The following is a 14,302-nucleotide window of genomic DNA, read 5'->3' as shown; positions in this document are numbered from 1 at the left end:
TGTGTATTAACTCAACTTGTAATGCTTGATGAGTTTAAGGAGTGCCACAATTGATTTAGAAGGATATCAGGTTGAATAGATGTTTTTTTATGTAATTTGCTTTTCTGTATCGGCGGCATTTTTCAATGAACGATCTGGCTCAGACGCGCCTAAATCGCTTAAAAAAGGCAACAGGATCAAGGGTTGTATATATCTGGATGTGGATATATCATTGACAGACGATATTTTCGTTAACTCTACTCAACGAAAAATCAACGCTGTCAAGCTGCTGGAAAATATTGACTATTCTTAGGATACGCTGATCATGTTTACATACTTTTTCGCTAGAAATATGCAATTATGGCCAATTCCATAGAACGAACTAGGCAAACAGAGTTTGAATGTATGTATTTTCTGTGGTATTTTCACACCGCCGTACACTTGATGAACCATAAGAGTCTCTTAACAAAGTACTGGTAGGACGGCACTCTTCAATTAATACATGTCCATAGAAAGAATAACTATCGGTACGTAAATAAAGATCACTGATGAGATTAATGATCAATATGATATGTAACGCATGTAGTAGGCTTCGCAAATAATTTTGTTCAAATCTGAACCCGATGGTTACTCAGAATAGCGTTCGTCCTTTCTTAGTTGACTTTTCCCTTTGGGGCACTGTTCCGTTGGCTGACTAGTCCGTTGTTATTGGCCATATGTTGATTCATCGCACTGGCAAGACAAATGAACGAACGCCGAAAAACAAGATTTTATTGATAAATTCGGGGCACTGTGCTTAGAGGGGTTTAAATCCCCTTGGGATAATACTGCCGGGTGCGTCGATCGCTGTTTACTTGCCGAGTAGCAGCGCAATGCGTTGAACAAACCGTCACCATTTTGAAGAAACAATTTGATTGCTTATACCAGGTTGTATGAGTGCATACGAACAAGTGGGCCTATTTTGATTCCATGTGTTTGTTATTGCCTATTTGGCTCGACTTCTTCGAGCCTTGAAACCCCGCTTGAGAGTGCCTCGTCCTCTGTCAGTATTTGAAATATGCGTTCTGTAGCACTTTCTAATTTTTGTTATTATTTACATATTCACTGAAAAACCCTTGGAGGCCTTCGGTGTTTGCATCGCCCCATTCATCTTGCTAGTCAGCATCGTGTTAGTTGATTACGCTTGCTAGTCCGATTCTGCTGTTTAATACTTAGAGGTTTTTACCTATCCCACCCTTTTTCATATCTATCGTATGAATCAGGTCCAACTAAGACCACGGGTTGTGACAGCAGGAGCAGTTATAGTTGAAACAACAATGCCACGACGCCAACAACAGTAAAGACCATAAAGCCTTATCGTAACTACCATATTTACCCTTTTTAACTATAGCTTAGTCTACACCAGATGACAGGTATTCACCAGCACACAGTCCTAGGGATCCACATATAGCAGAAACTCACACCATACCGAGGCGCCCCTAGAAACATCTCTTTCCTCTACATTTTTTTGTTGCGGGTTTTGTTCCTCCTTTCTGCATGTGCGGCCAGCCCTTATAGAGGAGGCCAAACACCGGGCTTTTTCGTCGAGCCGCTTCGTTCAAATAAACTGTTTTGCCTCGCTCGTCCTCATTGTATGTCGTTTGTTTTCTCTGTCTGCGTTCGACGTCGGCATCGTCCGACGAATCCAACAGCGACCTAGCAACGACGACACCACTCTGACCATCAACCCAAGAATATTTGTTGCCACCGTCAGTATTAGCTCGAGGGGCAGCACACCGGAAGGAACGATCTTCCTTTCTGTGAATCTCCTGGGAGTTGCCATGTGGTTGTTTCATGGGAGCGATCGACTCTATTGGCGCTCCGTTGTTTTTCCTGCAGCTGGCTCGCTGTTCCCGCGTCCTCAGCACGCATGTTCCACATTCGGGTGGTTGATTGTGTCTGTGTACCCGTCTGCCTGTCGGTTCGTCCATCCAAAAGAACCTGTCGTTTGCGCGCGATTCCAAGCTGTTCGCTGTTTCGTTTACTTGCTTTTCCGCTCGTTCTTCAAGATAAAAAAAATTCACTTCTAAAGAATAGATAGGTTCTACATGTCCGTGATGACGCCGATTATTGCCACACTGGAGTTCATGGTGGGGTTGTTACAGCTGCCGATATCTCTTTGCATTCATACACTGTTCCCCTCGAAGGTGATACCCGGCGAAAGCAGCCTGTTCTCCATTTCAGCTTTATCTTTTGCTTCTCCTAGATTTTCTTTATTTCCGTTTGGATTCGTCACCCCACCCAATTGGTTGTCCGTAAACGCCTTTCTTTTTTATCGCCACCACTCAGTTTCGTCGCTGCTAGGCCATTTTGCTCTTCCTATTTATCTTACAGCGGCTGCTAGGGCAACCGGTGGCCGTGGCCGACGAACTGTTCCAACATGAATAATGCGAAGACGCAGCGCCAGCAGGCCAGTCAGCTTCACGGAGCTAACAGTCCCTAACTCCGAGCCATTTCCGACCACCTGCCTTCCTCTTTTCTCAGCTTCCTGTAACAGCAGCAGCGATGAAAATGGCTCCGGCCGGCAGCTGGATAGCGTCACGGGTTTAATCGTCGCTCATCGAGACCATAATCCAATGGAACAAAGGCAATAGCAATTGTAGTCGCGCTGCGTCAACAAACATCAACAGACAATAAATACAAAAAATGCGCTTGTGATAAGTTCTTTTTTATGTCCTCCCGTTACCCCGTATCCGTGCGGGGGTTCAGGTACAGCAACGCCTTTGCCTGTACGGTGGAGGCGTTGAGGTCTTTCCTTCCGATCCGGGTTCGCTTCGTACAGCCACGGAGCGCAGGTAAAAGCAACAAAGAAAAAGATGTTAGTGATTAATAACAAGTCTCTCAAAACATTTTATTAGAGAACGATTAAGATAGCTAAGCGAATGAGGAAAGAGGAAAGATGTTAGAAGGTAGGGAAATTATTAGGAAAGAAAAAAAAATGCTCAGATTTTTCAAGTGTTCCCGCGGCGACGAGAACAGTAGCAGCGGCGGCGGCAGAAAGCGTTCGCTGTCCCTCGGAGATTATTTAGGGCGAAAGATTGTACGAGATAGAGTGGACCTGCTATCTGCCTTATTTGCTACTACTGAACAATAGCTAATATGATTTATAATTTTTGCGCACGCTATCCCAGCCTCTATACACTTTGCTGCTCTAATCCAAGCAATAATTTGTATCGTCGTCGTCGACAGCAACAACGACAACTCAAGCATATAAAAAACTGCATTTTATTTTAGGGAAACTGTGCTTATTTATACCACTCTTAAAGTTGAAGTAGCTCATATTTTAAGGCTGTAGAACCCGCTCTGGAGAGAATCGGTCCACCGGTTGATTCCCTCAAACGACGCAATAGCAAGCCCGCACGGATGTAAATATATCATGAGTATCGTAATTACTATAACGCCGTACTAACGCGGGCGTGACAGCTTGGCGACCAGACCGTAAAACAAGATATGCCTCGATTTCCTAGAATTCTCTATATGGATGAACCGTACCAGTTGGCCGTTACTCAGCGGCGCATATTAATAATGATAATAATAACAGTGGTGCATGCGGGTAGCAGATTCGGAAGTTCGTCAATGGTTAAAACAAAGAAAAATAAGGATGCTTAAAATAATTTATTGCATTGTTGTTAATAGAAAATGTCGCGTTAATTACCATGTTTATGTTAAAAAAAAAGGTCTGCTGAATTATACAGTCTCAGACACTCTCTAGATGCTAAAACTCAACCTTATGCGTTTATTTTTGCTGCTTCTCTATCGCTCAGACAGCAACTGATTGAACGGACGTAACGCGTTCGTGAAATGATACAGTCAGTGACGCTCTTGCCACTTTTATATGTCGGCTGCCCCATATAAAAAAATAAATTATATATATATATATATATTCACCTATAGATACTAGCAGTTATAGCGTTTATGGGCATCGCTTAACTGCTTTTCCTATTACATATCTGGAAATGATGAAATATAGAGTAAAACCGGTAGTGTTTGACACTCTCTACTAACGCAAGCGTCATTTCTTGAAGGGACCCTTGAACTATCAAATTAAATTGTAGACTAAGGCTAACAAACATTTCGGAACACTCTGTTTCTTTATATTGCTTTTCCTAAAGGAGTATATGAACGATTATATCATTCTTCATACCGACAAAGATGCAAATACCCCTACAAATCTTTGTTCGAAATATGTAACTCTGCTCTCTGCAAACTTTGCCTTACGAGTCTGCAGCAAAACACGCAGCTATTGATAGTTTCTATCTTGCACGTAATGCATCTAAGTGCCGGGAGTAGTCTTCTGAGTCTGTGAGGCATTTCACTGCTCAACAATACGATGTCGATGGAGGTACCTAGAAAAATCCTAACGAAAAAAATTCAATTTTATTCTCATCTTCGTCTCTTCCAAGTTCCCTACGGCCTTAGCCTTTTGTTACAACGCTTTCTCTGCCCCCGGTAAAAACCCTTCAGACTGCCGATCAAACTTCACTTTTCTTAAGCGAGCCTGCCCAGAACCGTAACTTGCATAGGCCGAAGGGGGCGCGGGGACTTCTTTTTTTGGGGAGTCTCACCTATTTCTCCCTGTACCGCCCCACCGGCCATTTGCGTGTATTTGCATGCCTTTTCTCAGCTACCGCTTGAACTGGGCGCAAGCGAATGGCTGGTGAGTTAGAGGCATAGGCCTCTACTCAGGAGTACCCAAGAGGAATCTAAGCACCCCGAGGGATTTTCGCATTGGCCTAAAATGATACGGGTAGGCAGCCGCCGTCGTCGTCACTGTAACCTAAAGTGCCTTAACCTTACCATATTCACATTGTCGTTGGTTTGCACAGACAACCCTAGTGGCCGGAACATACGCCCACATAGAATTTATCCCACATGAAGGGGTAACCTTTTGTAGACACTTCCTTAAGGAGCGGCGGCCCACCTACTGTCGCCGATCTCCGTTCGTCTTAGTAGACATAATAGAGACCCGCCAATTGGAAAATGCAGTGGGAATTGCTTTTTTCTGGGGGGGGGGGGTAGCGACGATGGGCTCAGTCCCCAAATTGGAACCAGTAGAAAGACAGTTCGGGGAAAATGACCCCAGTCTACATAAAACGAGCTAAATGCTAATAGAATGGCAAAATTATTTAAATTTCCCGTATTTCTTCTCCATTCCCTGCAGTGCCTCATTGTACGCACTGACAACGAAAACAAGTAATCTGTCTATATTCTATTATATATATATATAAACGTCCAGAAGAAAAGGCGTAGAGCACTCTATGAAACTTGGGATTCAGAAGTCCGCGTTGCCGAACCATTTTATTGTGAAATTATTAGTGTATCCATGACGGTAAATGTTGTTAATTAGGGACATCGAACCCGGTAGTTGACATCTCTGGAAAAGACCTAGTTTATTTTGTATTACCTTTCAAATTAAAATTTGCAACACAGAGAAGTTGATCGAGTAAATAGAAGACCAAAGAAACATGGATGCCGCTGTTCGACTACGACTGTTGATATAGGGCTTATTTCTGCTGGGCGCTAACATCTTCCTGGAATTGCCTGATCTGATAAATATAGAGGGGAAAGAGGAGGGTTAGCGTCAATGCTGATGGGGTGACTGTCCATCGAAGGTTACGCGTCGCATCCTCACGATGATTAGAAAATCGCAGAGCGAAAGAGATCATCGAGGTCAAGATGGATCTGGTGCGGAATCTAAGCTAGCGGTCACATTGATGGACTAGCGAACCGCAAGAGGAAAGCGGATGCTCTCATCATTGTAGCCGCTGTTGTCGTTTCAGTATCAACTAAGGGATTTGCAACCGGATGTCGAATGTTCCGTGCCAACTATTACAAACTATCATGGTTCTAGCATTTCTCCATGATTATTAACTCAGGTTGAGCTATATATTGTTATTTATATTCGGAAAGGTCCGGTTAAAGAATACTTAGAAGAAAGTTTAAAGGGCGGATGGCGCATCATGTTAGAATGGTGGCAGCGCTATGGAGTTGTGTAGAAATCGGCCACTACTGGCCTTGCTTATATTCTGTGAACATATGCTACATAGAATAGCGTAATGATCAAACGCTGCTATCGTTATAATAGCACATGAAAATAATTGTTTTGTATGTGACAAAAAAAATGAATAAATGAGTATTATAAATAAATAAAACAACAATATGTGAAAATCTAGTCCATCTACAATATCTAGAGTATTGCGACACTAACAACTCGAGTTATGTCAATAAGTAGCAGATAAGGTTCTGAGCTATTTATATACAGAGTGCAGGAAATTCGGTACTCTTGAAGGGTGAAAATGTCATGCAGCACTAACCGTCAAAATACTTATCGAGCTCGTCTGGCTTTCGTTGTCCTCCTTTCTTTACTTGGAGATTCGTACTTTCGTCTTTACGGGCTAAGTAGCAGTGTAATTATTTGGTCTTCGTTGCCTAACCTTCAGCTCTGCCCAGTCTGACGCATTGCCGTTCTCCCGCCATCTCGCACTGCATTGAGCTGCCATTTGCCCTTGACCGCTTTTGTGGAAAGCTCGGTCGGATCAACTGATCCTATCAGGCGTTCATCTGGCGCGCTTAATCAGCCGGTTCGCCTATGTGACTAACCCGGCAACCTATACCGCAGACTAAGGAAGGTTCACATCCAACCGCAAAAGTACGGGGTATCAGATGCGACATTCAGCAAGAGCTTGTCACATCCGAGGTCGTCAGCTGTAAATATGCTGTGGTCCGGGCGCTTCTATCAAGATCATCACGTCCACATTGGGTAGTCTCGCAGTCGTAAGTAACTTCTGAAGTTCTGTGACCTTACGACAGATATTATAATATTATATAACTAAAACTGTCTTTTTCAGCTGCCGACACAACATACACATAGAATGGCCTTAATTTTTAAGAGCAGAACACAATTTGTTTATTTATCGCTTTTAAACAAGTATTTTGGCATCAGAAGCATTTTTTTAGTGAAAAACTCATTGTCGGTCGGGCAATTGGTCTATTACAAAGTAATCCTTCGAATTAAATTATTAAGAAACTAATAACAAAGAACCTGCAAATCGTCAGTAAGAATATCGACACAAAATGGTCACCCTTCCTATTCATATCTTTTGATCACAGTTATTTGAAATACTCTATTTCTGAGCAGCTACAGAATTACATTTGGTGTGTGTTTAACTAAATCCCTCAAAATATTGGATGTTTGGAAACTTTCTAATGTCCCACAAGTTTTCAAAGAAGCGGTATATGGGCGAGATAGTCTGGCAGGAAAATAACTTATTCTGGTCTATCACTCTCCTAAGCGTTTTTCTAAAACTGTATCTTCTGGTAAGTTTTGTGATCGACTGCAATAAGACGAAAGGTTTGAGTTTATGCTTTTTTCTAGCCGGAGCCGCCAGCGTATTCGGAAGTTTAGGCCTTTTCGAAGTTCTGAGCTAAACAAAGTTAGCTAAGATCGGCTTTGATGGTTTCTTTTTTTTTTGCATGAATCGCTACTCGAATCTATAGATCATGCTGGCCATCTTAGTGCATCTGAGGAGTTCAAAACCTCGAAAATGCCTTCCTCAATTCATTAGGTCAGCTGCAAAGTTCGTTTGCGGCGAAACGATATTCTACGATTTCACCCCAACTTATAAGCTTCATCATCCATTCAAAGAAACTGTAGCTTGTACACAACACGGGGTTTTAGAAAATCGAACTCTTATATGGCTCCTAATATAGTGCGCGTCTGAATAATTGCTATCGTTGTAAAATTGTTGTTGAATAGCTATAGACTAACTTGCCATCGTAAATATTTTCGTAAGTTTATCCTGGCACCTCGAGTTGACTTATCTAAATAAGCCACAAAGCTAGAATAAAAAACCGGCGTTTTATTGAAGTCTACAGAGAACTACGATGATACGATTGTCTCTGTGTTGGTGCGACCTCAGACTGTACCTTTAGAAGGAATCCTCTTTGATACAGTTTCAATACTAGGTATTTCAAGGTTAATCCGTATGTTTAAATACTTTTAGCCGATCTGCGGCCATGTGTTCTTCGAGGATTCTGTAATCCAAGCAACTTCGCATGGGGTCGACCGGAGTCAAGGTTAGCTACCCTGTGGTTGTATCAACTTAGGAAGAGACGTAAGTTTATCTAATAAAGTTGCTATCGGCATAATATAAGCGTCGATTCAACGTCTCTCTCGAATTTTCATCAATGCTTCAAAAGCTCGAATGCCTTCTGGTCAATAACGGCCTATATTGAAGTTGTTCCCATATTGTATTGACGCTTTCAGACCTGACTTAGTGCTAATTCTATTATATTTCACCTCACCATTATTGCTATTGTTGGTTAAATAGGTATATGTATATTAGCCGGGTGTACGGAATCGTCGGCAAAAATTACTAGATGTCGCCTTATATTCATTAACCGACATGATTTCCCGGCTCTATTCAGTCTCGTTTCGTTCTTAAGACCGAGCGGTATGGCAACACACTTTACGTTTTCTCAGTTTTCCTTTTTTCATTTTAGTCAATCTACTTTACGGATTCTCGTCGATACATTTTACGGAGACAGGTGATAACTCCCATAGACGTGTTCCACTTGTCAGGCGAAGAACTCAATGGGCATTTTTCGCAAGAATAGCACTGCCGTACGAAAGATGTGCACAGAGGGGTATACGTCTTTACTCTTGTAAACGACTGGTATTGATACCGTATTGAGACGGAGCCATTCGTTTGCGGCTGTCGCTCGTTGCAACGAGAACACGCGCCTGCTCCATGCTGGGTCCTTCCTTCCGTTAGCTGGTTGTTCGTTGTAGGCGCGGCGGCTCTTTGTGGTGGCCCCTCCTCCGTGCGAGCTGACTGCCGCAGCGGCATGCGGCAGAAGCAATGGACGAAGTCCGCGTCCGTTTGCCGCCTGGACCATTAGCAGTTTCCAATAGAGCAGCCCATTCAGCACACATAGCGTCAACGCCGCTCTTAAACAACTGCTCTCGTCTATAAGCTAACGTCTTACAGAAGACCTGGCGTGCATCCATGTTCTGGGTTTTCTTGCATTTCGCTTCATCGTCGGACATCTTCACTCCACGCAGCCGCCTCGCAAGCGGAGGCGACAGCAGCCCCCAAGCGACCTCTGTCCCCTTGCATACGACTCTCAGCCATACTCTTTTGGCCACAACTATTGTCTTATGGTTGTTGTTGCCGCCGCTGCTGCTTCTTGCTGCAGCTCCTGCAGCATCGGCTTTCGCCTCGCTTCGAGCGGTGTGTCCTTTAAGGTGAGAAGCACAAGGCTTGAAGCTAGCGACGCATATTGGCAGCAATTTCAACGCACGAGGATCCAGCTATATTTCCTATTGTCGCACCCAGACGGCGCTGTGCCGTTGGGCGGGGCCTTGGAAGAGGCGGGTTCTTGTTCCGAGCTAGCTTGCACGCACGATCAGTTGTAATCTAACCGTCAGCTGGATGCCGTCACCTGCGATCGTAATCGTTAACAAGTGCCAAAAGCAATATCGACCTCGAAAACAACAGTTTCGCGGGATCGAAAGAGGTCGCCAACGTCTGCAGTGTTGACGACAACATGACAGTATACAGTGAAAGATCGCTCAACGACGATCTCGGCAACAAAATCAACGTCGTGATATTTATGGGTGATAAGCTGTGAGTCCTTTTTGTTATTTGGTATGTTCTGCGATCGAGCTGTCTATTTGTCCAACAGAAAGTAAGAATAAAGCAAGCGATACAGGAAAGTGAGCAAACGACAAGCGACGACAAAAGTGTTCGTGTTTATATAGGTGTTTGTGTGTGCGCGAAAGGAGATGTCACATATAAATAATATTGTTGATGATGTTAATTTGAGGGATGTTTACGGCAAGAAGCGACGCTAGTAATGCATACATGTCACTGCACCTGAAGCTGTCGTCGTGATTGTCTTAGTTGAGGGTCATTTATTGGCTATGCTCATCTTTACTAAAGCGAATACCAGTGAGTGATAGCAGTGAGACTCAAGAAGGATTAGTTGGGCGAGGGAAATCAAGTTGCTCGTCAAGATTAATCCTGCGACGTCTTACCAGAGAAGTTCATTCATGCGAAGACGGAAAAGTTCGCCTAGCTGCTGACTGGTACGTCTACGGCGAAATTAAGTTGGACGCAGGACGGGGAGAAGAATCGCAAAAGCGTATGTTAATGTCTGCTTATCCGAAGGGAAGGGGCATAACCAGATAGGACATCTTAGGCTCGTACGAATCGAAAGCTATTAGATAAATAACGTGCGGTGCCCCGTAACCACTGCCAATAGACGAAACATGATCAAACGTGGGCCAATAATGGTCGCGTCGTGGATCCCACCGTCGATTCTAGTGTGGGCGGTATTACTGCAGCACACAGCCACTGCCTTCGCTTCGACTGGTAAGCTTCAGTCGATCCCAACAAAAGTCGAATAGAAACAATAAGACGATTACAGTGACATATGTAGCCATTTAATAATTGCACCTGGACGAAATCAGGGGAACCAGCTCAAAACGAAGGGAGCAATTAATAGCCTAGAGAATAATCAAGCTTTTTTATGTTTAATCAACTCTGGGTTCACCTGTACTTCGAAATACAGGTGTTCCTATCCTGTCCTGTGGTCCTAATACACTTCATAAATCGAGAGTGACTCAGAGACGGTCATAGATAGCAGTTGAAAATAAACGCTTTTATAGCAAACTTAGTTGTTTGTAAACTTTCAAAGTGCCACGCTCGGTGTGTAGTATTACTAGCTCTAAGTACACGGAACCTTAAACTTTGCTCGCTGTCAGAATAACATCGGAAGGGTATTCTAAAATAAGGAGTTGCCAGTGATTCATTGTATTCCACAAATTTGTAGTCAGCGATTCTAGGCCTATCGTCGCTTTGCTATAATCTAACAATACGCAAAGATGTTCAGACAACATTAAACGAAATGTTCTTTCATAAAACCATAAACATGTATTACACACCATAAGCTAAATAAATAGCGCTATTGATTTTAACAGTGTCCGTAAATAAATGGACCTAAATCATTATACTAAATATGATTGTGTTTCGCTGTAGCCGACGCATAGGATTGTCTGGCTAACTGTTTTCCCAGGTGCTGCAGATGACACCTTTCGTGGGGCTGATAGTCCTGCTCGCGACATGATAGATCCTTTTGTTCCCTTGCCACCGTCGCCAGCGTACTCGCCCCAGCGCAGCGGGAAATCGTTACCGGTCACAGCTAATAAAAAGAAAGTTCTTTATCAGCAGCATAACAAAGGAACGAAGTTGGGTCATAAAGAAGCTTGCAAATATGTGACAGTCCTTGTCTACCATATCAACAGGCTTTAAAAAGTAGACGAGTCAAAGGAAATGTATCTAGGTCATTCCGGTTCCGCAATTACTAAAGGGATAGTATAATTATACTGCGATTAGAATATACTAGATGAAAAACTGAATAAATAATATTCCAGCTTTTGAACATTGAGTGGGAGAAAAGCTAAGAGAACTTTTACGACGGATCCCAGTCTCGTTTTCAAACTTGTAAGCGTTTGTTCTATTTTTGAGCGATGTGTAATTGACTTCGTGACTATATGCGATAGCATACGTCAAGAAAACCTTCGGGCAATACATGGGCCCATCCCAGAGCACTCTCGCCTTACGTACTTGGAAGCGATCTTTTGCTAAATCGTGTTTTTCTCTCACGATTATGCACCACAGAACGAAAACGCGGGCTTTTCTCGTTAGAAATAGAATAGCGCTCTCCTTCAGCCATCTAGCGGTTGTGCCCATTAAATGTCAACACGATGAGCAGACAACAGGGGACACTAGCTCCAAGCGTAAGCCTGATAGACAACAACAGGTCGGTCCCGCAAAGTTCAGCGAACAGTTTCCTAGTAGTTACTTTTCTTTTGCGGTACAGTGATGCAAAGGGAAAGCGAATTGCTTTTTGTGGTGATTATTTCGTCAGCACGAAGGCATCGCTTGTTCTCACTACAACTCGCAAGAGAAATAATTCTCGCATCTACCCGTACTGCCCCCCCCCCCCCCATCTTCTCTTCCGCCTCGGGGCGGCAGGAAAGGCGCTAGAGGAAATAAATGCTGCCAACGTTCTGCCTTTTTGACAATCAATTGAGCCTTTTGACCAAGGAGCTGCTTAGGCACCGCGCCAGCTTGATGGTGCATGTGTGTGTGGTCAGTCTGTCTACCTGTTCTCCGCTTTTTTTTAATTGACTTTACCACTTTTCGATCACTCATTTGTCCTTCGTTTTCTCGTGTGTGCACCTGCTGCCGATACCCCAAGACATCCCTGAATACTTAGGGCTACCCCATCACCGAATTGCCAAATAGAGAAGGAGAGCTTTATTACTCTTTTCTTATTTTGGTCTACCACTTTCAATTGTTTTATCTCTTCGTCCTTCCTGTACCACATCTTATTTTTTTCTGCTGTTTCCTGCGCCCACCGCTTATCCCTAATTCTGCGCATACTCAGCGGCTAGCCGCCGTCTCTGCGCAAGCGTACCTTTTTCTTGCAGAAGCTGGACCACTGCATTCTGATATCTCTTTTCTTCTCCTCTCTTTGGTTCTCACCGGCTTTCTCTAGCGTTTATGGCGATTCACCAGCCACAGACAAATTATTCTATCTCGTCTCGAAGCTACGAAGGCGTCTGCTGTCAAGAAGCCACAGGCACACGCACATACAGACAGACAACACGTGGTAAGACAGCGAAAGCAGGGCCAGGAAGAAGAGATTCGAACACATATATATATATATAGCAAAGATTGAGATCCCTTCGAGAGGCGATGGGATGTAGCGCGGAAGAGAATATCTCCCGAGAAGGGGCACTATGTTGAAGACTGGCTGTTGTTTAGGGCCAATGAAGAATAGAGCGAGCAAACCGTCGGAAGACGAGTGGACAAAATGGAAGGAATGCGATGTGTAGATGATGCCTGCAAAAAACTTGGGTAAGAGCAAACGTGCTTGTCAATCAATGCCTCCACCTATTTACAGTTGCTGGCTAACTGATGCGGCCCGATTCTCTCTAGTCGTCTTTGCGGTCTACCCTGCTCAGGTCGTATGCCTTTAAGGTCTCAAATCAAATGGTGATGTCCTTTTACCCATAGTCTAGCTCGCTTTTCCTTCGACGACACTCCTCGCTTCGCTAACTCCGGATGGAACGAATGTTGGTCAGAACTCTTTTTCTCGAGACACGTTCAACGACGATGACGATCTTCATGTCTCAGGTGACCGTTGTTTTGCTGTTACAGATTAGGACTAGTGATACTCTTGAAGGAGGACTACACAACAGACCCAAGTAAAAGAGACAGTCGCAAATTTCGAACACAGAAGCGAACGCCTTTACTACAGTCCCGTTTCCCACTGCACCTTTCTTTTTCGCTCCGTTTGCTCATTCCTAGAAAGTTGGATAGAAAATTCGTATTGCGGGAACCTACGTCCCCGCTCATACCAACGTACTGCTTCAACAACCACCTGATTTGCTTCTATATTGCAGCGCTGGTCAGTACGCCTCAATAGAGTTAAGCATGAGTCACAGCCAAGTACCGTGGCGTAATGCGGCCAGATAGCAGCATTTTGCAGCGTCAGCCTCGTCTTTTTCTTGCCCTCTACGTGTCGTGTATCGAAACAGATGCGGATTGAATTAAACCAGTCGTGCGGGAATCGCACTGAAAGGTATCTTATAGTAATTGAAGTGGTGCCCGAAAAAAGGAAGGACGCATGTTTTTTAAATCGTTGTCATAGCTTCGTGTATTTTTTGGAAGGCAAATTAGTATCTGGGGATTATTGTTACATCATTTGTCTAAGGCCTATAGTGTATGTATACAGGATAGGTTACATAGAGACGATGGTTTAATCTAGTCGATTCTAGAACAGCGAGCACTTCTTGTGTCCACAGGGAATTTACACATGACGGAAACGTATGGTACACGTATGTGGATTTCCATGTATGCAATCGAATGGCAGACAAATGAACGGCTGGCTACAAACGTGCACTAGACGCACAGTTTGTAGAATCTTTATTCAACGTTTCCCTATATAAGTGTATCACGTAAAGTTGGTGCAAAATTTAGCGTTGCAGGACATATACGTAAAATACACGCCTACTTCTGTCTACAGAAATTTCATTGCAGGTATAGCGCGTGGAACAGCTTGCCTGTACACCGCATTATGTTTTGGCGCCCGTATGGGAAGTGAACCAACAATGCATAGATCTTTGCTCTGAATAGTGCAATGAGTGGCGAGCATGCAAAAGTTTAAATACTACCACCCGTTATCCCTTTCCTTCCCTCTATATACACAT

Source organism: Varroa jacobsoni, unplaced genomic scaffold, assembly GCF_002532875.2.
Source record: "Varroa jacobsoni isolate VJ856 unplaced genomic scaffold, vjacob_1.0 contig00598, whole genome shotgun sequence".
In the NCBI taxonomy this organism is placed as follows: Eukaryota; Metazoa; Arthropoda; class Arachnida; order Mesostigmata; family Varroidae; genus Varroa; species Varroa jacobsoni.
The sequence above is the reverse complement of the archived record's forward strand: the minus strand, read 5'-3'. Positions refer to the sequence as shown.